This window comes from Melospiza melodia, chromosome 11 (genome assembly GCF_035770615.1).
Source record: "Melospiza melodia melodia isolate bMelMel2 chromosome 11, bMelMel2.pri, whole genome shotgun sequence".
Classification (NCBI taxonomy): domain Eukaryota; kingdom Metazoa; phylum Chordata; class Aves; order Passeriformes; family Passerellidae; genus Melospiza; species Melospiza melodia.
Genome location: NC_086204.1, coordinates 16535864 through 16562849, shown reverse-complemented (window position 1 = coordinate 16562849; position 26986 = coordinate 16535864). Strand labels below are relative to the sequence as shown.

Below are 26986 nucleotides of genomic sequence, written 5' to 3'. Positions count from 1 at the left end.
ATTCCAAATGCAATCATACACCTTAAAAAGTGCATAGAGAGGCTTTAGTGCCAGAGCAAACACAGAGACTCATCTGGTCTTTGGCACCCATAAAAAATTCAATTCATTGAGTTCCTTAGTTTGTATCAAGAATGAAGCTGAAACATCAATACAGAGAATAATACTAGAAAATGACAGGACAGGAGAGGATGAAAGAGTCCTTGTTCTTAACTGCTAATTGGTTGTCCCAGCTTTATGTATGGCACAATAATGGTGAGGGCCATCTATCAAGAACATTAAGCAATATTAACTTACAGTTGCAAAAATAAAAAACCTATTTGCAATAGAGAAGTCTTTCAGAGAACAGGTGCAAAACGACCCAAACACTTATGCACCCTCAAAGGAGTGCTTTGGCATACCTTGGATTAAGAGTGCTAGTAAGGTAAGAGTAATCCAAGAGACAAGTAAGTGGAGAAAAGAGAGAGTGTTAGAACAGTATAAGGGAGAGAAAAAAGAAAAAACATCTGCCTTAGCATGTTCTTCCTTCCTAGACTCAGCTCTACCATCCTGACTTGGGCTGGCTTACCCTAGCTCAAAAGAACCCCTATATTTACCACTGGTATGGAGCAGAGTACACCAAAAAGCAGATTTTCAACAAACTGATTTTTCATAGATGAAACAATTCCAGGACTTCATATCCATTAAAGAAATTACTCAGTTAAACAACAGAGTGGAGGAGAAGGAGGAAGAATGGAGAAGGGGTGAGGAAGAAGAGAAGAGAGAGGTGTGATGGCAAACACCATATGGTGATTGAGACTAATGCAGGGCTCAGTAGTGTCCCCAAGGCTGGTGGTCATCCATAGCCAAAAGTCAGAAAGGCTAAGACCCAATTCCCACTTCCTACCATGCACCAGAGGTGCTGTGATTGGTGTTTCTCAGCCAAGGAACCCATGCAAACCATGGAACAATCAATGAACCGTGCAAACAACCCTCTCATCAGTTTAATATAGTTCAGAATTCTAACCTCTACTGTGGTTTAAAATATATTACTTTTCCACCCAAAATGTTGTGCACATTCCTAATTAAAGAAACACACTTCACCTTCTGTGCCCTGAACTAATACTGTCTACTCTGCATACAGAAAAAAGAACATTTAAAAATAATATAATAAAATAAATAAAATAAAATAAATATAAATTGATAGCTCTAAAACAGAATTATCTCCATTTACCCTTTCTTTATCAAGAACTAAGTCTCTAGAGGTCCCTTCTAACCTTTCTCATTCTGTGAACTAGCTCAAGAATCATGGCCTCTGATGGAGCTTAATTGCTTATCACAGTCTAAGATCTAATGGAAATAGCCAAGTATAAAATAATGTTCAATGGATATCAGAAAGAAGAGCATTGCTTAATAACTTTAAACACTTTGTCTGCTAAATCCCCTGTATATTCTCAGTTATAACAACCAAATCCAGAGTTAACTGACAATTTACCAAGTGGTAAATTCTATCTGAATTAATCCAGAGTAGTAAAGATTATTTTTCAACATTCTGTTCTAGCAATCATTTCTGTAGCCAGGTTTTGGGTGAGAAAATGCGGTACTAGTTTTCCTACTTTTGGCAATAAATATAACCCATATAACATTATACACTGAACACATGGCAAAAAGAAAGTCTCCCTTCTTAATAAATGTGAGTTGATGTAAGTATTTCCTGTTCAAATGAGTATAATCATGTCTCAGTTTGGAATACTTTAGTATCACAAGTGATAACAAAAATATTTGGATGAATACAGTAATGAAGAGGTTAAATCTGATTGTAATTAGATTTCAGTATGCATGGTCATGTGGCTAATAGTAAATTTTCCTTGATTAACTGATCCTGTTTGTTAAGAGCTCCTATTAACATTAGCACACTCTATGGCGGCTGTGGAGACACACCATGGACCAGTGCAAGATTAATGAAGGCAGGTACGCATGCTGATTAGAATGTGGCAGTTTAATAAACTCTTCTAACATTAAATTATTTAATGCATTCATGCTCATGTAGGCTATTCAATGGTCAGCTTGACCACCTATGTGTTAATATTGGGAATTGAAATGCAGAGGATGGAAGAAATATAGCAGTGGATGAGGTAATTAGCTCTCATGTCTGATAAATGGGGCAATACCTATGTGTATACATGTTTTAGCACATCACAAATGGTGCTTTCATTAACTGGAATCTCTTGCTGAAAATTTTCTGAACGTTTAGTTTGATTTTGATCCCATAAACAATTCAGCTAACTACTATATCCAGAGTCTATTTAATATTTGAAGCAAATCTATAGCAAGCTATAGTGATAAAACACATTGTTAAAATACAACACAAAAATTATCACTGAAGCTTTGAAGTCATTTCAATGTTTTTCCAGTGCACTGCTTTGAAACAAAGATAATATTTAATAAACATTAGCTGAAAAGTTACATGCTGTGGGCTGACTCATGTTTTATCCTGTGTATTCCTCTCCCAAATGTCACTAACAAGTGGTTGTTACATTTGCAGGAAAGTTGCTGACAAAGATTTCAAGCCAAACAATTGCTAATTCCAAGCAGTACCAGCATCATCTAAGTGTGGATTTGGGTTACATTCCATCTTCTTATGGGGCAACACAAGTCCCATGCCATATACTGTATCAATTCACATTCAAAGCAACAGAACATAAAGGCAAGGCTTTGATGTAAGGTGTGGGTCAGATAATGTGATGCAGTTTGCTTTCAATGACATCCAAAACACATCAGTAGGAGAGCTGAGGACTGGTTTGGTAGTCCCTCTGCCCAACCCCTTTTGCTGGCATTTCAGTCTCTTTTCAGATCATTTAGTAAATCTAAATAAATGACAGAAATGGCTGATGGGCTTCAATTCAACACTATGTCCAGCTTTAAAATCCTTAACAAAATATAACCTTGCTAAAGCACTTTGGTGAATGAGCACTTTACTTATTGACTGTGGTCTCTGTCCATTCATTTACAGTAAGCCACTCATTTCAAATAGCTTTTCTAACATTTTAAAGATTAAAATGTTATAAAATGAATAGCTTTAGTACTGATCAGCCACGTAAGTGCATATTACTAGAATTTAATTAGCCAAGCTATTACGTCATTCCCAATAGTACAATATGACAACATTGATGAAAAATCCCCATCACTCCAGGCCTAGGAATCTCTCCTGAACATAGGACTACTCAACAGGATTGGGGTGGAAACTGAACCTTTCCTGATAAATTTTGGGCTCTATCACTGCAAAAGATTTTTAAAAATCAGTGTGTTTAAGGTGTAGCTGAGACAGAGAGACATACATAAAATGTAGGCAGCACTTTAAGGCAAAAAGTAGGACATTGTTAGCTGCATATGCTTCCTTAAGCCATCTGAAAGATTCACAGCATAGCTGTAAAAGAAGAAAGGAAGAAAAAAGGCATACAAAAAAAAATCCAAACCAAACAAAGGAAAAAAAAAGACAAAACTTCAGAAAATAAAATGATCTAAAAGAATGCTTTTGCTGAATCTTGCTTGAAGGCATGATGGAGGCATGTAAGCAACGAGCAGAACGCAAGCCTGGGTTTGTGTAAGATCAGAGGAGTCTAGAGAATGTCCTGGCCATGCTGCTACATGGAGTTTGGTGATAAGAACAGAGGAACTGTTTCTGGCTGGCTGATGTTTCTATGTGCAAGCACAACAGGATTTTATCAACTAGAAAGATTACTTCACAGAATTACCCATCTCAATTTCTTCCCTAATTGGAGCTATCAGATGATTCGAAATTTCTGTCTGTCTTCTTGGATCAACTAGAGTGACACCATTTTTCATCTGCAACTTCTTTAAAAATTAGTGTAATAGTAAAATAAGAAAAAATATGTCCCCTTATTCTAAGGGAACAGACTTCATTAGCTTCCTTTCCTCACCTTGTAATGCAATATTTAATTTAAAAATCTTCCTTTTCTGACTTGGATCTCAGGAGGTCATACTGGATTTCATCTGGTTTCACTGCATGTCCCAGGCTGTTCCTCTGGGCCGTGTCTGCTCCTTGAGACTGGTGCTCTGCTGCATGCCAAATTGTACTCACAGTGTGCCTAGAAAAGACTGCTAATCATCAGGTAGGGGCAAGAAGACTGGCAGTAAGAGAAGAGCATACAGATCCATTCCAAATCAAAGACAGGAAATAAATTATTTGAGGGGACAGGATAAAGGAAAAAAGCACCAATAAAAGTAAAGTAAAGCAATATTGGAAGAGATGAAGATAATGTGAAAGTAACATAAGGAAAATGAGATGGAGTCAAAGTCATAAAAGGAGGATTCACATGCTTGCAAGCTTTGACTTAATCCCTAGCAGTAGCTCCTGAGCACTTGTTGGAATATATATGACGTGGTAGAGAGGAATTCTAAGAGGGGGAAGATGCCATTTCAATTAAAGGGAATCTTCCCAAAAACTCCTTTCAGAGTCTCTGTGAACATTAAGCAAGATCTCTGGGCGCTGGTAGATCACAGAGCCCCATGTCTTTGAGGCCATGTGCCACATGATGCATGGATGAGCATCCTGAAGTTTGATCACTTGGCCTGTTTTGACAGATCTGGAGATAAGGATAGATGATTCTAATATATGGCAGGATTAAGAGGAGGCATTGTCAGCTGAACTGCCTACATCTCCCTAAGCAGCTTCCTTTAGCTTGTAAAGGCTTTGACATTTGGCATTCTCAGATGCAGATTTCTAGAACAGAACTGCAAGGTGTGTGGTATTGTATTCTCTGACAAGCCTAGGATTCTGAATATCACAAAGACACAAGGACTGCATTGCATTAGGTAATTTTCTGAAGTTGCTGTACTTATTCCTGTGCTTGTCTAATCCTCTCTTCTCGCTCCTCTATAATCTCTCCAGGTCCCCCTCCAATGCCCTTCCAATTACAGTTCCATGCTGCCCATCATGTCGTCAGTTGGGAGATACTAGGTTTGGATTAGCACTAAATTCCCTTAAGTCTCTCAAAGTCTCCACCTGGGTATGAAGTAAGCCTCAAACTTTAATTATATCTGCCCAGCTGATACAAGTTTTTTCTTCCCAGCTAGACATTTGTGTTTCAGTAGACCAGACCAGTTAGCATATATCTTCTGAGCATGAACTAGCAACAAATTTGAAAGAAAAGTTTCCTGAACAAATCAACCAATACTGTATGGTATTTTTAGTCTTGAACTGTGGTGGTTTTCTAAGCAAATGGCACATTTTTCACAAGTTGCTGCTGCACAAACAGCTCTCAACATAAATTATTTTGAAGTCGGCTTACTTCAAATGATCAGTTAAATCAAGCAGATCATGCTTTCGATGAAGTTGCCAAAATTCCTACATCTACATGTCTATTGATTAGCTAAATCCTCCTGAGAAAGACACAGGGGCAGTGAGTGAGTTCAAGCTTTGCCTTCCTCCAGAGCATACTTATGGCCACTCCACAGGCACTGCTGAGAAACATAAGCCAATGAATATCACGTTCCATTTCCAGCATTTCCTCAGTTGTACTGTGCTCTATTTACATTATTTCCATGAGCTGTTTTGAATCAACATAGATTTTGGAAAGATAAGACTCTCTTTTACTATTTCAGAAATAGAATCTCTTTAATTTTCTGTTCTAGTATCAAAAATAGTAAAAAGGTTTATTATGTGTCAGGAAGTCTTCACAACCTAATCTGACTTAATTATCAATATAACTAAAATACTTTTAATAACAATAAAACAGCACAAATCAGTAAGGTCACATAAAAATTCCAAAATATAACTGCATTGCAGTGCATTAACATAACTAAACCAGAGAAACATAGTCTAATACTTTGGCTCTAATTTCCTTTAAAACACACTCAGAAATACCAGGATAGAAATGAAACATTGGCTTGTTTTATCTGATGGTGCCTCTCATCTCTCTTTATGTGAAACTACCTGGGTCAGATGGATAGATAATTTGCCTACTAACAGTTCATGCCCTTGCCTTATTAATCTGTCTTTAAGAGTAGATTTTACAGGTTGAGACCCTAAGGGAAGGCACTTAAACAGAATACTCTTTGTTGGCATAAAAGTGGCCATGATGTGGCAGTCACCTTCTCCCTTCATTTAGCCTGGAGACAATGCAAGGTTTGGTTAAGAAACACCATCTGTGCAGCTACCTAAAACATGCTCTTACCCATTTCACCCCATGGCTGGTACCAGGCAAAGGATGAAGGCTCATGGCGATGTCTCTGGTCCAGGGATGGAGGATGAATCTTGGATTCAACCACATGGCCTCAAAGCTTGCGTCTGTAAAAGCATTTATTAGTGCAAAGTGAACATGTAAACTAAGAGCAGTTAGGAAAAAAAACAACAACAATTTTATCTTGTTTATACCTTCCTGAGGGATGCACAGCTAAAAGAGCCCAGGCTTTCCACAACAGCATAGTCCAAAAAGTAATTTTTGCACCAGAAGATTTTGATACATCTTTTAGCGCACTTCATATATTTAGATTTGTGAAGATATACAGTGCAATGTAAAGGTTTAGGCCAGACACTACCACCAGCAGTAATGGCTGTTCCACTTCTGAATTCCCAGGTGTGATACAGAAAATTACCTCCAACTATCAAATTTAACTGATTTTACTTTTAATTTTTATCTCCATTTTTTCATAGGCTGCTTCAGATTTTTTTAAGCTATTTCAATATCCAGACACGCTGTAAGGACTCCTCATGGAATTAATTCAATTGGTAACTTGACTTTGAAGAACAGATAGATAGATAGATAGATAGATAGATAGATAAACTTATATAAAAAACCTCTAGCTTAAAGGAGCAGTGCTGTTGCAAACAAGCAAAGTTAATAAATGTGGGAAAAAAGGTGGCTCATGGCAGCAACTGAGGCAGGACCTAACACTCATACAATCTTATTTCATTCCCTTAAATTCAGGATTTGCAATATGGACTTAAATTATACATTACTAATTTTTCCCCCAGGAAATAATCACTTCAGTCCACAAACAAGGTAGATGGTGCTTAACAAAGGAACAGGGCAGTTATTCAGTATTTTTGTTATTCTCACTGTTCAGAGGGTGGTCCTCCATCTTCCTCAGTTCATATTTGCTTCAAAATGTATTTTACAGAACAGAGAATTTTCATTTACTTGTGGGATAGTCTATTGCACTCCATGGCATAGTATCTGAATAATTCTCAAACATTAATGAATTTATTTTCAGAACAACCCTTTGGTTCATTTAATTGTAAACCATTTTACAAGTGGGAAGCTGAGGCACAGAGCTAATAAGGTTAAAAATATCTGTTCATCCTGGGTTCTTCTGAGATGCCTAACGCTGTTTCTCCTTACTATTCAGCATCATGCAACACTGTAGTTGTTCAAGTGTACTTCCTATTGACCTATTGTGGTTATGAAGTACTTCACTAAATCAGAGCATACCTCTGTGGGGTAATGAAAACACACTTCTTCTGGGTCAGCTGACATGAGCGTAATCCTGTTGCCATTGGCAGCAGCGAGGGTTGGGTTTAAATTCATGGGAATTACAACAAAAACTCAAGCCATCAAAATGAACTGAGGGGTAATTACACTAAGTTTTCTGGGGCTAAAACAAGAAACCTAATTCTCCAACTTGCAAAAGAGCAGTTTAACAGCCCATATTTTCATTAAAGATACAACAGCAAACTATGCCCATGTATCCAAACAGAGAATGACTAATTTAAAAAACTATAGCTTTAGTCTCTTTTCCTCCAGGAGCAGTGGTGGGGCCAGCAGGCTGCTTTGCCTCCAGCTCCTTCTTTGAAATGAGCTGTTCCTGCTGGCCAAGGCTGAGCTCAGGCTGGGCAGGCCAGGAGCACCCAGCCATGGCCTGCGCTGAGCCTCACCTCACTGACAGCTCGTGTTGCTCCAGCATTCCCTCTCTGGGAACACTGCACAGGGTGTTCAACTAACACATCCTCCTGGAGACCCTCTCCACATGAGCACTCCAGGCCTGGGAGCTATTGCTGTAGAAGACAGCCACCATTTTCTCCCCTTCCCTCCCTGCCCACAGACAAGGAGCAGGCCTAGGCTTCTCTGCGCAGGCTCATGAATGGTCCTCCCCTTTCTAGGATCTGTTATCCTTTGAGGATACAGGTCCCTGTTAGCAGAAATGACATTCAAACACAAAAAAACTACCATGTGCAAAACCCAGCTGGAAACAGCTCACAGCAGAGCTGTCTCCCTTTTGCTCTTCCTTCAGTCCTTCCCTGCCTCCGGGCTTCTCCAGCCAAAGAGAAATACGGAAATACGATATACCTCAGTTAATCTGATTTTTTTATAGAAGATTTCTCCATCTGAACAGACATAACATTAGGATCCAGTTCTCCAGGACAACTATCAATTGCCAGCCTTCTTTACTGATTTGCATTTTCTGTCCTTGTCTCATGGGAATCTTCCTTGTATTTCCTGTTCTTCACCCCAGCCTCATCATTCCAGCTTTTTCCCGCCATTTTCTCCCAGTTCCCATATACAATTTACCAAATTACATTTCCTACCCTCTTCATGTTGAAATCAAGTGAGGTCTCAGGATCCAGAACAAGGTCACTGAGATAACTGGCAGGTTAATTTTCACTCTAAGTTTTGGTGTTTAAGTGCCTAAGTGTGCCAGCAGCATCAGTAGAAGAAAAGTCTGCTCTGCTTCAGCAGCTCTGGGGAAGGAAGGAGGGAAGAAAGGAATATTGGTGCACTCTAGGGGTGCAACTCCCACACTCAGTGATGCAATCCAGAAGCAAGAGATTAAATCTCACCAGAGAAAAAAGAAATTCAAAAATCCGCAAAACTGACAAGTTTAGCTGCTGAACTCTAACAACTCTCCCTGGAGCAAACAAGTAAAAACTGACTTAATTTTTAATAGCAGCTGATTAGTTAGCCAAACTTTCACACTTCCTTCCTGACAATAGTGAAAGTCGTGCCCTGATGTGCTTATCACTGCTGCCAAATGGCAAGTCCCTGCTCTTGCATGGGAGCTCCAGTGATTCTCAGTAACACAATAACTTAAAATAGCGAATACAGACAAAGCACTGTCTTTCTCTCATTTTATTCTCTTAGCAGAAAAATTTCAGCAGAATTCCAATGTGAAATGAAATTCTTCAATCTAAATATTTCAACTAGCATCTAAAAAGGGTCTTCTAATGGGTCCTTGCTGTCTAGCTTGCGGCTAAGACAGTAAGAGTGCCAAATGTGTGTTTCTGGCAAATAGATGGATGGTCAGACAAAGATATATGTTTTAACCCTTATGAGCCATCTGGCCAGAAAAGAAACACTGAAACTTGAATTTTGTCTCCCACTACAAGTATTCACTTGTCATCAGTCCACTAAGGGGGATGATGCTGTGGGAGAACACCTGTCTACATCAATTTCTTGTTCCCTTCAATCCATAATTATATATCCCTGGGAAAAAAGGTTCTGAATTTCATACCACAGGCACCTCCAAGTAATTACTTCACTCTAAAATTAAATTAAAAGTATTTGTTGAGGTTTTTTGAATTTTTCTGTTTTAAAGAAGGCAATATATTTTAATAATCATGTGTTGAAAAACTTTATTAAACCCTCTATAAATTTAAGAAAATATTTTTAAAGGGTTTTTCTAATATTGAAAACCACCTTCTTTAACAAAAAAGTTCACTCTTAGTCATTCAACACCTGACATGTCAAAACACGAGAATGAGTGTGCAATGTTAAGGCTAAAAGGGGGCAGCTCTCACTGTGACAGATTAGTTTCAGCAACATCAGGAGCCACAACAGAAAAGCTTCTTGCATCTACTTGCATGAGTCTTATACTTAGCTTACCAACCTTACAGCTCAGGAATTGCTTCTTCTGTGGTCTGTACAAAACCAAATAGAATTAGGGGATCATGCCCTCATGAAGTATCTGGACTGTATAATAGCAATAATTATAGAGCAGTATTATTAACAATCAGCCTACATTTTTCACTGTGACAGATTCAGTGCACTATGGAATCCAACTTTTAATTGAAAAATACTCAAACTATAGCGTTGCTGCTTGCAAAGATAAACTTTTCATTTGTACATGGATGCAGTCTTGTCTCAGTCTAACGCAGCAGCTTTGAGGAAGATTGCCCTCATCTGTCTCAACTGTTTGCTATTTGCTAAACATAATGCCTCAAATCTCCCTGAGACTAGAGAGCAAACTTGAGAGAATCTCAGCCTAAGTTTTACTTAGCGTGGAATAACTGCTTCCTTCAAGCATGATTTAAAACAGCCCAGAAGGATTCTCTTTGGATCCCAGAAACTAATGTGCCAAAAATCAGTGTTGGAAAACTGGGTATGTACTCTGAAGCATGAGATTAAATTTAAAGTCATTGATATTTAAAAGACTGATGTGTCATATAGAAAGTTTATTTATATAGAAAATAGTCACTACAACACATTGTTCTATGCTGTGCTTGAAAAATCTCAAATTCAGATATCACACCATTTGATTTGCACAGACGTTAGTATGTGATGTCCCCTCTATATACCCCAAGATACTGCTAGGTTGGTGCTGCAACAAAAGCAATGAAAGCTAAGAGAGAAAAACCGGGGGAGCACCCGTTCTGATGACATTTCTCTTCCGGAGCAAACACTGGGTGTACTGAAGCCCTGCTTCCTGGGAAGTGTCTGGACATCACCTGCTGATAAAAAGTAGAGAATAAATCTTTTGTTTTCCTCTGCTTCTGCACATGGCCTTACTTTTGCTTTATTAAACTGCCTTTATCTTGACATGGGAGGTTTTTTCTGTCTTATTTTCTCCTTTCTTATTTTCCTCCACTCTGTCCTACTGAGGAGGGGAATGATAGAGTGGCTTGGAGGGCACTTGGCTTCTAGCCAAGGTCAACCCACCACACTCCTCCAGATGTCATCCTGGAGAAAGCAGCGCACATCTATCTCGCATATTTGTCTCTGGGACAGGTGGCAATAAATTTCTACTTCTCTGCTTTAATTTTGATAGTCAGACAGGAGACAGGCATTCATTTCACAGTGGATTCCTTTTTGTCAGCATTTCAGAATATTAGCTCTTTCACAGTCTTCCTAAAACTCAGCCTTAGTTCAAATTTCATGAACCCCAGCAGTTGGTTCACATAAAGGTCAGTTTCCTAAGTTTCATCATTCTCCTTTGTATTGATTCACTTTAGCCATACAGAGAAGATCCAAGCTTACTTCTGCTTCACCACAAAATGTTTTGGATGTTACACAGTGGGGAAATGTAACAAGTCTGAACTGATCATTATGTGAAAACATGTTAAGGTAACTTATGTGGAAAATTGGACTGATGCTGCTTTTACAGCTAAAATCCACTAAAGCACAAGAAAAAGAGTGACATTCCAACGAGACATGCATTCCAACTAATTATCAGGAATCAGGGTGGAGGAATTTCAGTTAGTATTTAATACATCATGGCTCTCTTTTCAAGTCCTAGATCTTCTTGAATGGATGCTAATTTAGCATTCAGAAAAAAGACCTTTAATGTTTAAACAATTAATATTTACATAGAAAAGTTATGTTTCTTATAATAGGTCAGTAATAATATACAATGAAAAATGCTTTTTCAGGATTTGATACTGGACTGTAATACTGCTAATGTCACGTAATTTTAAAAACACCTGAAGTAACCTTTACAATAAAATCTAAATAGATTTATAATGGACTTCCAGGATACAGGATAAGATTCTTCCTGGATCCTTACCTAGGATCCAGACATGAGGTTTTAAATAATGCATATGTTGTCTGCATGGAGGCATAAAGCACAGTTGCACTGCAGCCAACTTAAAGGATCCAACACTTTAGGAAGTGTTAGTTTACTTGTGTCACATTATATTGCAATCTCCATGTTGATATCCCATATATGTTAATTACCAGAGCAGCAGCCAATGTAATCACTCATCAGTGGTGGCTCAGTGCCAAAAGATTTTCCTATGGTTCTTGAATTTCTGTGCACTGTCACTGAAAAGAATCCCTGCTCCTCCTTCACTATGCACAGCGAATACCTCTGTCTTCCAGATACCTCAGCTATTTTGTAACTCTTACAAAACATCTGTGCAACTACTGCAGAACACTTCAGGCGCTGACAGACTATCAAAAGGGACTTGCTAGAAGAAATCAGAAACATCATCAACAAGAAAGGAGTCACAAAAAAAATCCAGATAAATGTTTTAATGTAAACAGTGAGAAGAAAACTACAATAACAGGAAAATACAGGGCTAAGAATGCAGAATAGACGTGAATGGGATCACAATAGAAGAGCATAAGATGAACATGGGAGAGGTTAGAGAAAGAAAGGAACTGGGTTTGGGTTTCACTCCCCACAGCTGGCTTTGGCTACTATTGAGGCCAACAGAGGGGATTTAAAAATGGCTTTTGCAATGAGGGGCAGTCAAGCCTCTGCCAAGCCCAGACAACTTTTACAAGAAACAGAAGGTGTTGAGATTCCCTTAGACACATGAACTGAGTCTCTCTTTGTGCTGGAAAGATGCAAGGTTTCCTTGAGGAGTGGGAGGAAAGGAAATGCCTTCTACAACCAGAAAACAGAAGGAAGGCACAGGATTCTCACCCTGCAAACAGCTCCCCTGGCTCACTTGGGTATGACATTGCCAGGAGGTGAACAAGAAAAGCATGTGCTGTAACTACAGCACTTCAAAAGCCGTTCAATGAAAAATATCACGCTGGCTCTTATCATGTATGCTTATACTATAGTGAAATTGTACTTCTTTCAGTTGAATATTACCTTTAAGAAAGGGGCGATATCTATTTGTTTATACTGAACCTAAAAGCAATGTCCTTTACAAACTAAAAACTCTCAGGAAAAGTCTGATACTTTTTCTTATTCAATACAGCACATTAGCAATCATTTAAAAAGTATAGACTTAAAGCAGTATTGCTGATCAAATATATTATATTGCATTAGAAATAAATTCCATATTAAAATAGGGACTTTTACTAAAGAATTACCTTTTTTTTTCAAATAAATTACTGAAACTTTTGCATTATGAAAGCTCTCAGGCAAAATTAATGGTTTTGTTTTGCAAATTAATTTAGATATTAAAAAATCATATTTTCAACCAAGATCTCAGTTACTCAGATTAAATATTAACCAAAAGCTGTCTTCTGCTTAAATAGAATTTAGCCTTTGAAGTGTTTTTATTAATCTCTTCTGATGTAGGTGCTTGAAATTCTATGAAAGTGCTGCTGCTACCAGTTCTGTGCATCACTTACTGTAATTTATTTTCAGAACATAATTCTATTTATAAATGAAAATCCTATTAAAAGAAGACAAGAAAAATTAGTCCTAGACTTTGCATTGGTAGAGTAGAAACAAAATGAGCGGCCTAACCTGAAGTGACATTTACAAATTACCTGTTAATTTAAACTGGGTTGAAGGATGACAGAGTTTAGTCGGACTGACAGGAAGTACCGAAGGAATGACAGTTGGGCCTGTAGTGGCCATAAAGCTCCCATAGCAAGCACATTTATCTGCCTCTCTGGGAAAACCTTCCCTTGTAGTAAATAATATATTTGTAAAAATATTTACTTCGTGGCAGCCCAGTGACTGAACATTTTATAGAGCTGAACTCCTCCCCCATTCCCTCACTCAGCCTCCCCTTCTTTTAATTCTCATTTTTGCTAAGGATAAGAGCCCTAAGATGGCCACCTGCCTTTAGTCACATGGTTGATTCATCACCACCCCCCTAAAGCTAAACCACATGATTTTCTTAATGAAAATGAGACAAGAAGTGACAAGGCTTGTATCCTTTAGTTGCTTCAGGATAACATTCATGCCCTGAGACCAGTTCCTTTGTTCGCTAGACATTCTTTGAACAGACACGATTGCGAATCAAGGCCATGCACTGCCAAATATTTATAAGGATAATAATAGCTGCTCTCACTCCACTTACAAATAGCACTGAAAGGACTCAGAACAAAGTGCTAAGAGTCTTGTTATTTATTCACTTCTGAAAACCAAAATGTTTTCTGAAGGAAAGGCTCCAGTGTCTTACCTTTTAAATACTTTCCACATGTACAAACTTTTATAAAATATTTAAGCTACAAATGGAATATTTGGGAGTCTTAAAATAATCAGTGACAATTATTTAGGAATCTGTCCCTCTTATGACAAACAAAGGACCACACCAGACAGCTACTGAAGCTCGTTTCTGCAAGGGAGCACCACATGCATGTGGAGATGCATTATACAGGCATGTATGCAGGCTACCATAAGGCGAGCTCAGGTCACACACAAATAGCTCTGGTGCATGCTTAACGAAAAACACTTCCATATTTTTAAAGAGCAAGCTGTATTTTATGTACACATAGCAATGACTGAACATAAATTTAAAATGTTATACTGTGTGTTATATGTGTTTTAGGGATCTCAAAGAGCAGCATCCCCTGGGCCAGGCTGCCATGGTCTGCCCCTCACCCACAGTGCACCATGCAGTCCACGTGCAATGCTGGACCCACACTCTGCTTTCCCTTGGGGTCACAACCCGTGCTGATATAATGCAGCTGGGTGTCACTATAAACATGTCTCTACATTCACACAAAAAACCATATAAATCCCTCCATGAACATGAGTGTATTTATAGATACAGACAAATGGTATGTGGAGCCCCCAACAAAATTCAGAAGCCCTCATTATAATGCCATTTCCACAGACCTTGCTTTTGAAACTGACAGTCTAAACACAGAAAGGTCAACCATAGCCAAGCCTGCAACACCAAACAAACTCAAGGTTTCTGTAGGTTGGCATGGGAGACTTGCCAACAGGTACCATCATCTTGCGGTAGACATTTTAAATGAAATTCATTTCTGATTTTTATTCTTAGCATGGGACCCTTGATTTTTTCTTTTTAAATAATGGTTTGACAGGAATGTAATTTTACACATACTGTACAAAAGATTTTCCTTATTTAATAGCAGAATATAAATTCTGGAAGGAAGAAAAAAAATCTTATTATTATGGAAGAATAGTAAAATAAGATCTACAGTACCATTATTTTTTTAAATTAGACATTGTACCTTAGTCAAGAGATCCAAATATAGACTGTGCTTTGGTCTGTAGTATGTCACTGATGAAAAATGGTTCTCAAATTCTACTTAAAGAGTCTAAGAGGACACAATTAATATTTTTATTTTCTCAGGAAAAAGAGGGCTCCTGCAATACATAAAAGTTTTGAAGCTCTACTGATAGTGGGAGGAAAGTAACAAAAAAGAGTAAAATTGAAAAAACAACCCAACTGAGTTACTATATTTGATGTGCCAGCCACAGACTTCCTCCCTCACTAAAACTGGTTAGGGTTCACCTTCCTCACAGAAAGGAGAAATGACCAGTGGGAGTATCCAACTACAGAGTAAGAAAGATCTTTACTTTGGAGATGTTCAATACAATGAGGAGAAACATAACCCCATCTGCAGCTTGACTCTATGATATAGAGAGCTTTCATGTGTCTTCATGCATCTTTCATATATCTTTGGAGAGACTGTCTTCCATTTAGATTTGGAGATAGAACTAATATACAACATTTTATTAATTCTCTCCCACACATCTTTGCCCAGAAAACCGTGACTACCTCTTGGACCAATCACAATTATTTATCCCAGTTTATTAAGTGTCCCTGTACTGCAAGACTGATATTCCTGCCCTTACTCAGTGTATCAAGGACATATGATAATGATAACGATCAATGGTTTTGTAACACTGCACAAAGGCCAGGATGTCAATTCCCTTTCTTCATTAGAAAAAAATACTATTGATTATTAACTAGAGATAGCTAGAAATGAAAAAATGAATAGGCAGATTACCCAACTGCCAATTACCTGCAAAGACTTAGTCAGGTATTTGGGATGCAAATTAGTTACATGTGGTTCTGGAGGTAGACTTCTTCAATATTCAGCACCATTATTTTGATTGGTTGTATTACAGGAGAAGGAATTTAGAGCTATAGTTGCATCAAATTGAAAGATAGAGGTTATTTTTTAGTTTAGTCATGTCTACTTTCAAACCATCACATGAAAAGTTCTCTCAGAACTAGTCCAATGAACTGCAGCAAACAGAGCTAACACTCATTGTGCCTTGGGAGTCATTATGTGTTAGTCAGTGACTGAATAACACCAAATACTCTACTGGAAAAGTCTGGCCTCTTCCAAGTGTCTGACTGCTACTCTGGCACTCCTGAGGCTCCAATCACAGGATTCGCACCATATGCACTTACCTCATATGATCCCTGTCTAGAGAATCTCCCTTGTTTTTGTACAATCAAAAGATCTAATTGCTTTCTACACATGCAAAAAAGGTAAAATTCACTGCTGCCAGCTGGAGTTTATTCTTAAAACTGCAGAAATTCATACCTTTCCCCTTCTTTTCTTTTTTTTTTTTTTCTTCATTCCCTACCTTCTACTGAATTTTAGAAAAGGTAATTCTGATACCTGGCAGAAAAAAATAAGATCTACAAGGCACTTCACAGCTCAGACTGCTGCTTCAGGAGGTCATGTCACTAGATATGAAGTATTTTATGTAGGACTCCAACCAGCATTCTGAATTCCCTGATACCTCTTACCCCAGGGAAAATGGGTGCCAGCAATACATCAGGTGTCTGTACGATGACAGAAGATTTTCTTATTCCTTGTTTGCTAAATAGTCAATTATCTTTGGATAAAGCTCCCAAATGGTTTTTTAATTTTTATTCTACATGCTAAAAAAACCACTGCAAACCTAATGCATACCGCTGATGTACCTTCATCAGAGTCTTTAATTTTCAGAGAGAATTTACATTATTGGAATCCTGTTTTCTGTCCCTCTGGTAACTGAGCATCACAGTAGTGATCATTCAGAGCAAAGGAGAATTGTTTGCATGCCACCCTAAAATCCTTCTAGCTTTGTCACAGCTATAGGACTTGAAGGAGGGATTAATTGAGAGAAATCCTTTGGTCTGTGTCTCACATCCAGCTTAGACCTTACAAAAAGAGGCAGAATTAGGAAAATTGTGTTCCTTTCAATTCTGCATCTCTTAGTGATGAGACATCTTGAGGAGCATTGCAGTGTTTTCAGGCTGCCAGGCAGACATCAGATAAAACCAGGAAGCTCTTACTTCTTTATTGGAATCACAGTCTGAGCATAAAAATTATTCAGATGCTTAAATCCATTCTCTAAGCACCACTGGTATTTTTGAAAATCACTGCTCTGTTGCAATACCTTCACAAGAATCCCCAAATTTCTACTGGTAGCAAGGCTGGAAACTGCTTAAACATGTGAAGCAGTTTGGTGACTGATCCCCACCTGGACCGGACAGCCTTCAAAAATTAGACACCTGTCCATCAGCTCAAAGGAGTTCATCAGAAAGCAGCCTGTACAGCACTGCCCAGTCCACACAGCAAGCTGCAGGCTCTGTGTTGCTGCCACTCAGCCTAGTGAATCTAGACATTGCTGTAATACTCAGCACACGCTGTCGGTTCCCCTGTGTGATGTGCAGCAGTGACTGAACTCAGGTCTCCCTCCTCCCAGGACCCTCATAAGATAAGATCCTCAGTGGCAAGTCTCTCTCAGCAGTGCTCATTGAGGCTGTTCTATTTTCTCGAAATTGCTTAAACATTCTTTGGGACAAAGAAGAAGGAGGGATGTGTTCAGGCTGGCAGCCAGAACAACCCCTAAGACCCAATTATTCATTATTGCACACCAAGTTTCCCCTGTATCATTCTGATCATGCCACACAGCAGCCATTTACTGGGGCCACAAGACATAAGAGCAAAGCAGAAGAAGCATCAGGAGGGAGGCACAGAAGGAGCAGCAACAACAGCAAGACACACTCTGCATAACAAGAGCAAGGCTATCAGCTGCATACCTACACTGGCCATCCCAACCAAAGGCAGTGGCACCCCAGAGATGCATGGAAACTTAAGGATTGAAGAAGATAGGGAGCACTTTCCTTTAGATGCCATAAAACCTAAAAAGCAGGGTTGAAACTTCACTTGTAAGCCACCTGTCTTAATCAATCATAGACAAACTGCACAAAAAATACATAAAAGGAAGGGAAGAATATACAGGAGATAGGATATCCACAATAATTTGTTGATCATTTGCCATCTTCTCCTTCTACACAGGCAGCTTTAAAAAATGTGTAAAAGTCCAAAGAATGCACTTCTAGGAGTATGGGGTAGTTTTTCAACTACATAAACTAAGGCAGTATCTGCCAGAAGTAAAACTTTCATTCAAACATTCTTTTAAATAACGCTGTGTTCTTTCTCCTCTTTACTTAGAGGAGGCTCGGATTGATGGGTTTGCTGATTTCCAGAGGGATCTTTTCAGTTTTGAACCAGATCCTTATTGCTGCTGATAACGCACACAGAAAGCATACCATCATTTTATTCCCACTGGAATACATGAGACATTTGGGGACTGTTTCCAGCTTTGGTAATAGCTCTGTGCTGTTATGACATCAGCCTCATTATCATGGCCACTTGCATTTGATTCTTTCCAACCCACAGGGACAGGGGCCTGGAAGTGGCAGTGTGTGACAGAACCTGTGCTGCATTCTATGGAACCTCACAGACTCTTTCTTTCCAAACTGAGACTTTCACATCTATGCTCAGAATACCAAATCTTTAGACAGATGACCAAGACAAGACTGAGGCATCCATACACAGGATCTTTGGAGCATTCTTTTAAAGAAATTTAGTTCTAGCCTTCATGAATGTATATTTCACCATGTCAGAGTGAACAAAGTGGGGTGTGACAAGCAAATGCTTATTCGTCCATTGCTTTCCATTTCCTTGTCCTCATTTGTATGCTACAGTATTAAAAAGCAGACACACTGAAGGCAAAAAGTATTACTGGCAGAAGTCTCCAATTCCCTTTCCTATGGGAAAGGAATAAAATAAAAATATATTATTCCTTCCATCTATTTGTATTACTTTTATGACCAGTAAAAATTTAAGATGCAAATCCTGACATCTGCCATGAATATTTGTAAGTCTAAACTGGGAGAACTGGTTAATGTAAGATGGTTTTAGATACTTACTAAAAACCCTAGGGCTCTTACTGGATACACTCAGGGCCAAGATATGCAGTCTAAGGAGCTCTTGTGGCTTTGCTTTGACTGAGATAGTATCTAAGTAAATAAATATTCTCACCATCGTGTGCCTTGGGGATGAATATCTGGCCTTATAGCCAGAGTAAAGGCCCTTAGGACTGTGCACTGGCCAAATACTGAAACTACTGACAGATTCAGTGCTCCTTCCCAGGGCAGCCTGTAGGATTTCCTAGAGCTTGAACAAAAATACTGAGGAAACGGTTGTTTAGACTTCCTATAGTTTTTCAAAGATATTCTTAAAAGACTTTGATCATTAGATGAAAATAGATAATATCCCAAATTCACCCAGGGAGCACAGCTATAGGATCTCAGGAGAGTTGCTTCTGTGGGTATATCCTTCCCCATTCAAGGCTTCTGCTCTTTGATACAATCAGTTAATTTGCGTATCTTACATGCTGACTGGCATACGAGATATACAAGGTACACCAGATAGAAATAAATACATAAAATTTTAGCTCCCTTAATTTTACCAGACAGATTTAATAAATGCACATAACTAATGGGTATATAATGACTTCCTAAACTCCTACTTGTAGATCATGCATTCTATTTCCCAGTACATATTTTTTTTTCCAATGAAAAATTAAATTGGAAAGTCAACAAGAAAGAAATCATACTGGGGACATTTTCTATCCATTCATTTACATTTTCACTCTTTGCAGAATGTGGATAGTATATTTTTACTGCATGTTTGGTTGCTATTCAAAACATTTTTTTTTAATTGAATAGCAAAATTGTTAGGTGAGTAGAATCCTGTATGCATAATAAGAGCACAATTTAAAGGTGTCCCTAGGCTAATTTATGAAGCACTAAATCAATTGGAAAGTTTTTCCTTTTTCTTAAAGAGGAAACCTGCTTTTTCAGCTGGTTTTCTCTGTTTTCATGGATCATGCACATTGATCATAGCCTGGTACACTTAGCCAAATGCATATGGGGAAAGAAACATCTGAGAGATGAAACTAATGATAGGTACAGTCTTTGCTGGTTTGTTTCACTTCCCTTCCTAAATGAATTCCCTGTTAATTAGTGCGCAAGCCATTACTGAATAAGGTTCACAGACACTGACCAGTGTGATAGAGAATACAATTAACACACAGGAGTTTTACAAACAGGTATCTGTGATTGCACAAAGACCAGGCTTGTAAGTTAACCTAGTAAAATGTTATGTGAAATACCTTTCTTCACAGCCCAGCAAGGATGTGCACAGTGAGTTTCCAATAAACTATGGGAAAAATGTGCATTCCAGAGTAGATTTTGTGGCTTCTTACTGTCACTGTGTGAAAATGATCCTTGGAGCACACACACAGATCTCAAAGCACATTACAAAAGCAAGCAGGTATCACTCCCATTTGTATCGATAGCAGACAGAACCACACAGATGGCACAAACTTCCTGACTCATCCAGCAGCACAGACAAAAACAAAACCCAAGGATCTTGCCTAGATCAGCACATTATTGCTGACTCTCATTTTGCATTTGTTGATAGTGCCTTACAGAAACATGTTCCAAAGCAATCGTTTATCCACAGATAATTTTTACTGATGGCAGTTGCTGGACTTTCCCAGTCCAAAAGTCCTCTGAGGAGAAATAGTTTGCAGTTTATACACTGCTCTACAGATAGCCCTATAAAGATCTTTTGCCCTAGTTTCAAGCATAAGAAGGTACACAGAAAAATTGATGCGTTAACAGGACCTACTTGACAGTTTTGGACTAACATGTGCACTCACCTTACACAAGTAAAAAGCTCTTCTTGTAAAAGAGGCAGAAAAGACAGAGGAAATTTCAGCTCATTAAGGGCTATTCTGACAGTGTAGACATTAACTGAGAAAGCAGTTCCTATATTTTAGTTGTTTTCATCTTTGATTTAAAATGTAATCTGTTCCATTATTAAGTTCTCTCATCCTGAGACATTAAATCAGATATATTGTGGAAATTCCAAAGTCCAAACCATCACCAATTGTTAAATTGGTAATGCTTACATCCTAAACTGACAAAATAGACCTGATTTTATCCATCAGAACTGCACTATGGATTCAAAGACCTAGTGTTTGATTCCATGGTCATGTTGTATGGCTCTCCTTAACTAAAGAGAACCTAAGGATTTGCATCTATAAATTTTTGTCCTTCAGAAGGACAAATTATACTTCCTGTTCATGTAACTATCATGAGTGCTGCATCCTCTACATGACACAGTTTAAAGGGTATAATTAGCAAAATGCAGTCCTTACTTGTCTTACAGATGCCACCATCTGACACAGAAAGGCAGAATATTCTATTCTTGTATCAGTGTTGACAATAACCAGAGTAGCTTGAACTTTACCAGATATCCTGTCCCAAGAAGCTGCCCTTCTAACACAGGATTTTTTACACCTGTTATCTATAGGAAGAACAGAAAATTACAGAGATATCATTTGGACTTTTTAAAACACCTTGCAGCATTTTAGGTTCAGAAACTGAGATAAACGTACATTTTTCCATTTGAAATACATAATATTATTCCTCTATCATTTCTATTTGAAAGAAAACTGTATTTACGTAGTTGGCTTTTTCACTGTGATACTTTCTTCTTACAGCTATGTAATATCCACACCAAAGGCTGTTGAACCAGCTGTTTAGTAGTTCCTCAGAGTAATTCCTTCAATTACTCTGAAAAATCTCTTGCAAGATGCCTTGCCCTAAACTCTCCATAATCAGAGCAGCCATAGAAAATTGTGATATAGAAGTCCTTACCATTGCAATATGCAATCCAATATTTCATCTGCATGTGTACACCTAGGTTATTTTAAGGTAGGCATTGAAACCCTCAGGCAGCATATTGGACTGGGTAAACAGTCAGGGCTACTGGAAGATTTTACTAAGTTATGCCTGGATTCACCACAGGAGAAGGCAAATTGAACAACGAGAACTTATCATGGGATTTAATAACATTAGCATGCCATTCCACTGACACTGAGGAGGTGTGACATCTGTTCCACAGCTGGACATACAATGGGTAGTGAGAGAAATGTCCCTTAATTCAACAGACATTGAGTTTATAAGTTGGAAGTAACTGGGCTCTTCAAAGGCAAACAGGATCAACACACATGTTGAGGCACTACTTTAAGATCCACTAAACCCCTTTCTGAGGACATAAGCACTGCACCTGTCTCATGCTGGCCTCATTTGCATGACTGAAATTCATCCCAAATACACCACACAAAATACTGCAGAATTTCTGTGCCTGCAAGAAGAAAAAAGGACTGTTCCTAATGTTTTATTAAAGTCTCGTAATTCTGAACTAGTGTGGTGCCATTTTATATGTGTTGGCAATATCCTCATGAATACCTGTGACAAGTGTCATTAACATAAAATAAAAAGTGGAATTGGGCATGATTTAAAATTTAGACACGCACTTGCCACATTTAAAAATGTACTTCACAGATATATTTTTAAACCCTGTATTTTTCAAAAACAAGTCAATTCAATGCCTTATATTTTGAGTTTTAATTCCAATCAAGCTAATTTCTAGTCATCATGAACACATACCTGCCAGTAATGAAGGTTGTTTAATTAGGTCCAGATAAAATAGCTACAATTCTGTTTCTGATCCACCTGTCAAAGCAAATCAGTCTTTTACATGACTTTAAAAAAACAAATTAGACTAGCTGATGATTTTTTGAATATTCAAGTAGACATACTGAAGATAAATCCAAACCAAACTTGTGACTGAACAAAAGCCTGGAATGTGACCACAAAGATGAAGAGATCTTGTTCTGCCAGAAGCAGATTTCCAAGCTTGGCATTTGAGGATTATGAAGTCAAGGACAGGGTGCTAAAAAGTGCTACCGGAAAGGATAGCAGTGACTTCCACAGCTTAAGGCAAGGTAACATTTCAATGCTATGTAAAATTAAACACAAATAACAATGTTAAAGGTCCTACTTAATGCCCCAAAGCCAGGTGATTTCAGAACAAACATGTCCAACTAATGCCACTATCGCTCTATGGACAAAAAACACGAGTTTTCTCTTCCTGCTACTGTTACAGAAACAAGTAGAAAATCTAAAAAGGCTTAGAGGCTTGAATGCTAAATAATTTCTTTTTCATTGGATTGTAAGATGGGCTGGTAGGCTGTATACAAAAACATTTACTGGTAGGCAGATGGCAACAAAAATTGAATGTCACAAATGGATTTGACATATATGATGTTAATTAAAACAACTTAGTACTCTGAGAAATTGCTAGTAATTGCTTAATACTGTAGCAGCTCAACCAACAATCTCCAAAAGAGTAAGATTAGGCATAAGTGCTAGGTAACAGACTAGAGAGAAAACAGTGATTAAAAGCACCTCTCAGACACAAACTGTAAACATCCATACCACAAAAAAGGGTAACTCAAATTTTAATATAGAAATTATCTACTAGGCTCTGGTATACAAATCAGTTAACATGTGCTTGCTGTTTCTGTGCCTACTGTGTATTCAATCCATTAAATGAGAAGTCACCAAAAATTGCAGGGTTTCATGTGGTTTTTCTCATTTGAGCCTACCAGTTACTCTGCTCAGATGATACTTCTCTCATTCTTTGATTCCCTATCAAAGCAGTTCTACTGATGTTACTTATTAGAGCACTAACTTTTCTCCAGTCATTTATGCAGATTCCATTGGCAATTGTTGTGCCTTCTGGGTGATGAACTTTTAAATTTTGGTTGATTTTTAACTCATGATGACTTGTTCTTTCCTCTGACTAACATTCTAAGCACCATCCTCAAACTGTCTTTAATTTGTTTAGATTGGACATTTTTTGATTTGGCTTTGCAAATCCAGTGAGAGTTAAGTGATACTATCACATGTATGCACTGATTTCTTACCTTACACAGATAATTCCTGTAAAATACAGTTATGGTAGAAATAGGGCACAGTTGTTCTAAGTGTGTCAGTTTCCATAATGTTTGGGGGTTTTAATTCTTTTCTCTATGAATTAAATTCAAACCCAACAAAGTTGTAGTTTTGCCATTTGCCCCATCACATTCATATGAGAGGAAGTTACGAGTATCAAAGTCTCAAAATTCATTCATGTTTTGTTAGAGTCTCTCTACATTATTGAAAGGAATCTTGTTAGATGATGCAGTCTGATTTGAATCTCACAACCTTATGTTGTGAAAACAGCAATGCATGAACTTGTTATGCTTACATATTGCAAACAGTTTAACAGGTCCTCCTTGAAATAAGGATATCACTCTTTTCCACCCTCAGCTAATTTTCCTCAGGCTACAAATGGAACAAATTAGGATCATGAGTCAGAAGGTGAGATTTTTTATTATGTCATTAGGTCTCAGCTTGGGAAGACCTAAGTACTAACTTGGTTGCCAAACTAAGGAACAGAATTCCACAAGTGATTCATACTCACTTGCCTTACCTAGAATACATGCCATTCTTTCCAGTTGTGGATGGCCAATATTACCTCTTATTTCTGCAGATCTGAAATCACAGGTTGATATAGTTCTGTCTGCATCTGGGAGAAGGAGAGGCAGCTATAGGCTGCTGGCTCTTTATCAGCTGGCTGTTAAAAAGTGTTGATTTGACATGAGCATTTGTACACAATATACTCCTGACATTGCATATAACCATATGCTTTACATTAATTAGCTACCACGTCCAAAAGACTCTACAGATTCTTGTCTTTCACTGTCACCTTCACCATACATAAACAGGACTGTACTGAGCTATTTTATTTATGTGCTTTTTTCCCTCTAGATCAGAAGTAGAATGCATTCATTTGAAATATGGTTAGATCAGAAGTAGATTATATTTATTCGAAATACAGTTGCAGCATTGTTTCAGAATATGTCCTATATTACTGCACTTTGGACCTGCAATATATTGCGAAACTCCTAAAGATTAAAAGAAAAAATAACGTCCAGGTTTTTGCTTCCCATTTTCTGGAAACAAATAGAGGCACAGAATCATAGATTATTCTGAGCTGGAAGGAATCCACAAGGATCATCAAAGTCCAACTGGCTCTGCACAGGGAAGCCCCAAGAATCCCACCATGCACCTGAGATCCATGGACCTTTTGTCCAAAGGCTTCTTGAACTCTGCCCAGCTGGGGCTGTGACCACTGCCCTGGGGAGCCTGTTCCAGTGTCCAACCACCCCCTGGGTGAAGAACCTTTTCCTGATATCCAACCTAAACCTCCCATAACACATCCTCATGCTTCTTCCCCGAGTCCTGTCACGGATCAGTGCCTGCCCTCCTCCTCCTCTCACGAGGAAGTCGTGACTGCAGTGAGCTCTGCCCTCAGTCTCCTCCAGGCTGAACAGACCCAGTGCCCTCAGCTGCTCCTCACGGCTTCCCCTCAATGCCCTTCACCATCTTTGTTGCTCTCCTTTGGACCCTCTCTAATTGCTTTATTGTCTTCTTATAACATGATGCCCAAAACTGCCCCCAGAACTTGAGGTGAGGATGTTGCAGCACAGAGCAGAGAAGTACAATCACCTCCCTTGCCCAGCTGGCAATGAATCATCTCCTACATCATCATCACTGCTTCTTTGGAAGATCTGAAGTCTGGACTAAAGCTGTTAAGAATACTGGCAAAAATTGGCCAGTGGCAGATTATTTATGCTCACACTTTACTACAGGGCACTCAGATTACCAGCTACATGACCTAGAAAGTATTTTACCACAAGGAGCAATGAAGACCACGAGATGCCACTAACTCTACTGACATTTGACCAGTCTAAACTGGTTGATACAAGAAGCACATTTGTTTATTTGACCTCTATTTCCAATAAAAACTTCTATTCAAGATTTTGCTTATCTCTCTCCAAATTTCCACTTCTCTGCAGGTCACTGGCTGCACAGATTCTGCCTTTTTAAGGTGTTTTGTGTCATTTGTTGGTGTTAGGATGATACAGTTACTTGCTTATCCCATCAGATTGGGTTTTGCACCTCTTTATGATGTTGTGTGCTCCAATTAATTTTTATTTAATCTCTCACCTAGCTTTAGTATATGTGGCACATTGTTTTGCCCTTTTTACGCCCTTCATCAGCACAAAACTCAGTCTGTCATTGCTTATCAGTCTTGTAAAAGGGGCAAAATCCCACTTAGACAGAAAGCTTGCCTCTTCAGAGTGCCCAAAATCATGCCTTTAAAACATTCTTTCAACAAGCCAGTGAGTGCTGTACCTTTTTCCCCAACTACAGAGAGCAGGGAGGTGGGGCACTTCACTGTGTAAAACAGCACAAACATTTAGTACATCTCATGTTTTAATGCTATTAGCTCAAAGCATTGAATTAAACTGAGGAAGGTTAATGACAGGTTTCAGTCATGATTGCAGTGACCATGATAAAGGAATGGGGCATGAGAATGGCAGTTCTAACAATTAAACCCTCTCAACACATTGCTTTAACATTATTGCCACAGTTAATCAGATCACAGTTGCTGCCAACGCTCTCGACCAAGTTCTTGTGACTCCCCTGTCGGGATGTCCTACAAGATGATCATGTTCTTCATTAATGCTAAGTAAAGGTAGATGCCACACAATTATTTATGGTTATAATTGTTTATGGTTACAAATATATTAATTGTTTGGTTATAAATATAGGAGTTATTTGACTTTCATTCCAATTTTTAATTGGCATTATAAATATGTAACGTACAGTCAAATCCCTGGTCCCCTGTAAATCTCAGCTTCCACAAAATAAAAGGCTACAAGCACCTAGCAGCATGTTGCACCATACAAGGCTTCCAGTATATGCTGGAAGTATTTTGCTTACCTCACTAAATACCAGAAGCAAATCTGGCACTAGATCAGTCAGTAACATCTTATTTCAAATATTTCTTGCTCTGCCTCTATTAGATTATAAGCAAACATCTGATTGGTTGAAAGCTCCTGC

At 38.4% G+C, this 26986-nt stretch overlaps 1 long non-coding RNA gene across 5 annotated transcripts in view; it reads right to left on the bottom strand.

The window, feature by feature from the left end:
- Window positions 1–26986, bottom strand: part of LOC134423094 (uncharacterized) — a 453551-nt gene that overhangs the window by 262749 nt on the left and 163816 nt on the right. For 4 of the 5 annotated variants that reach the window (XR_010028998.1, XR_010028997.1, XR_010028999.1 and 1 more), the window contains one exon: window positions 6174–6286. The exons of the other annotated variant lie outside the window; for it this stretch is intronic. This is a non-coding gene — a long non-coding RNA (uncharacterized LOC134423094). The remainder of the gene's footprint in view (window positions 1–6173; window positions 6287–26986) is intronic. 5 annotated transcript variants of the gene reach the window in all.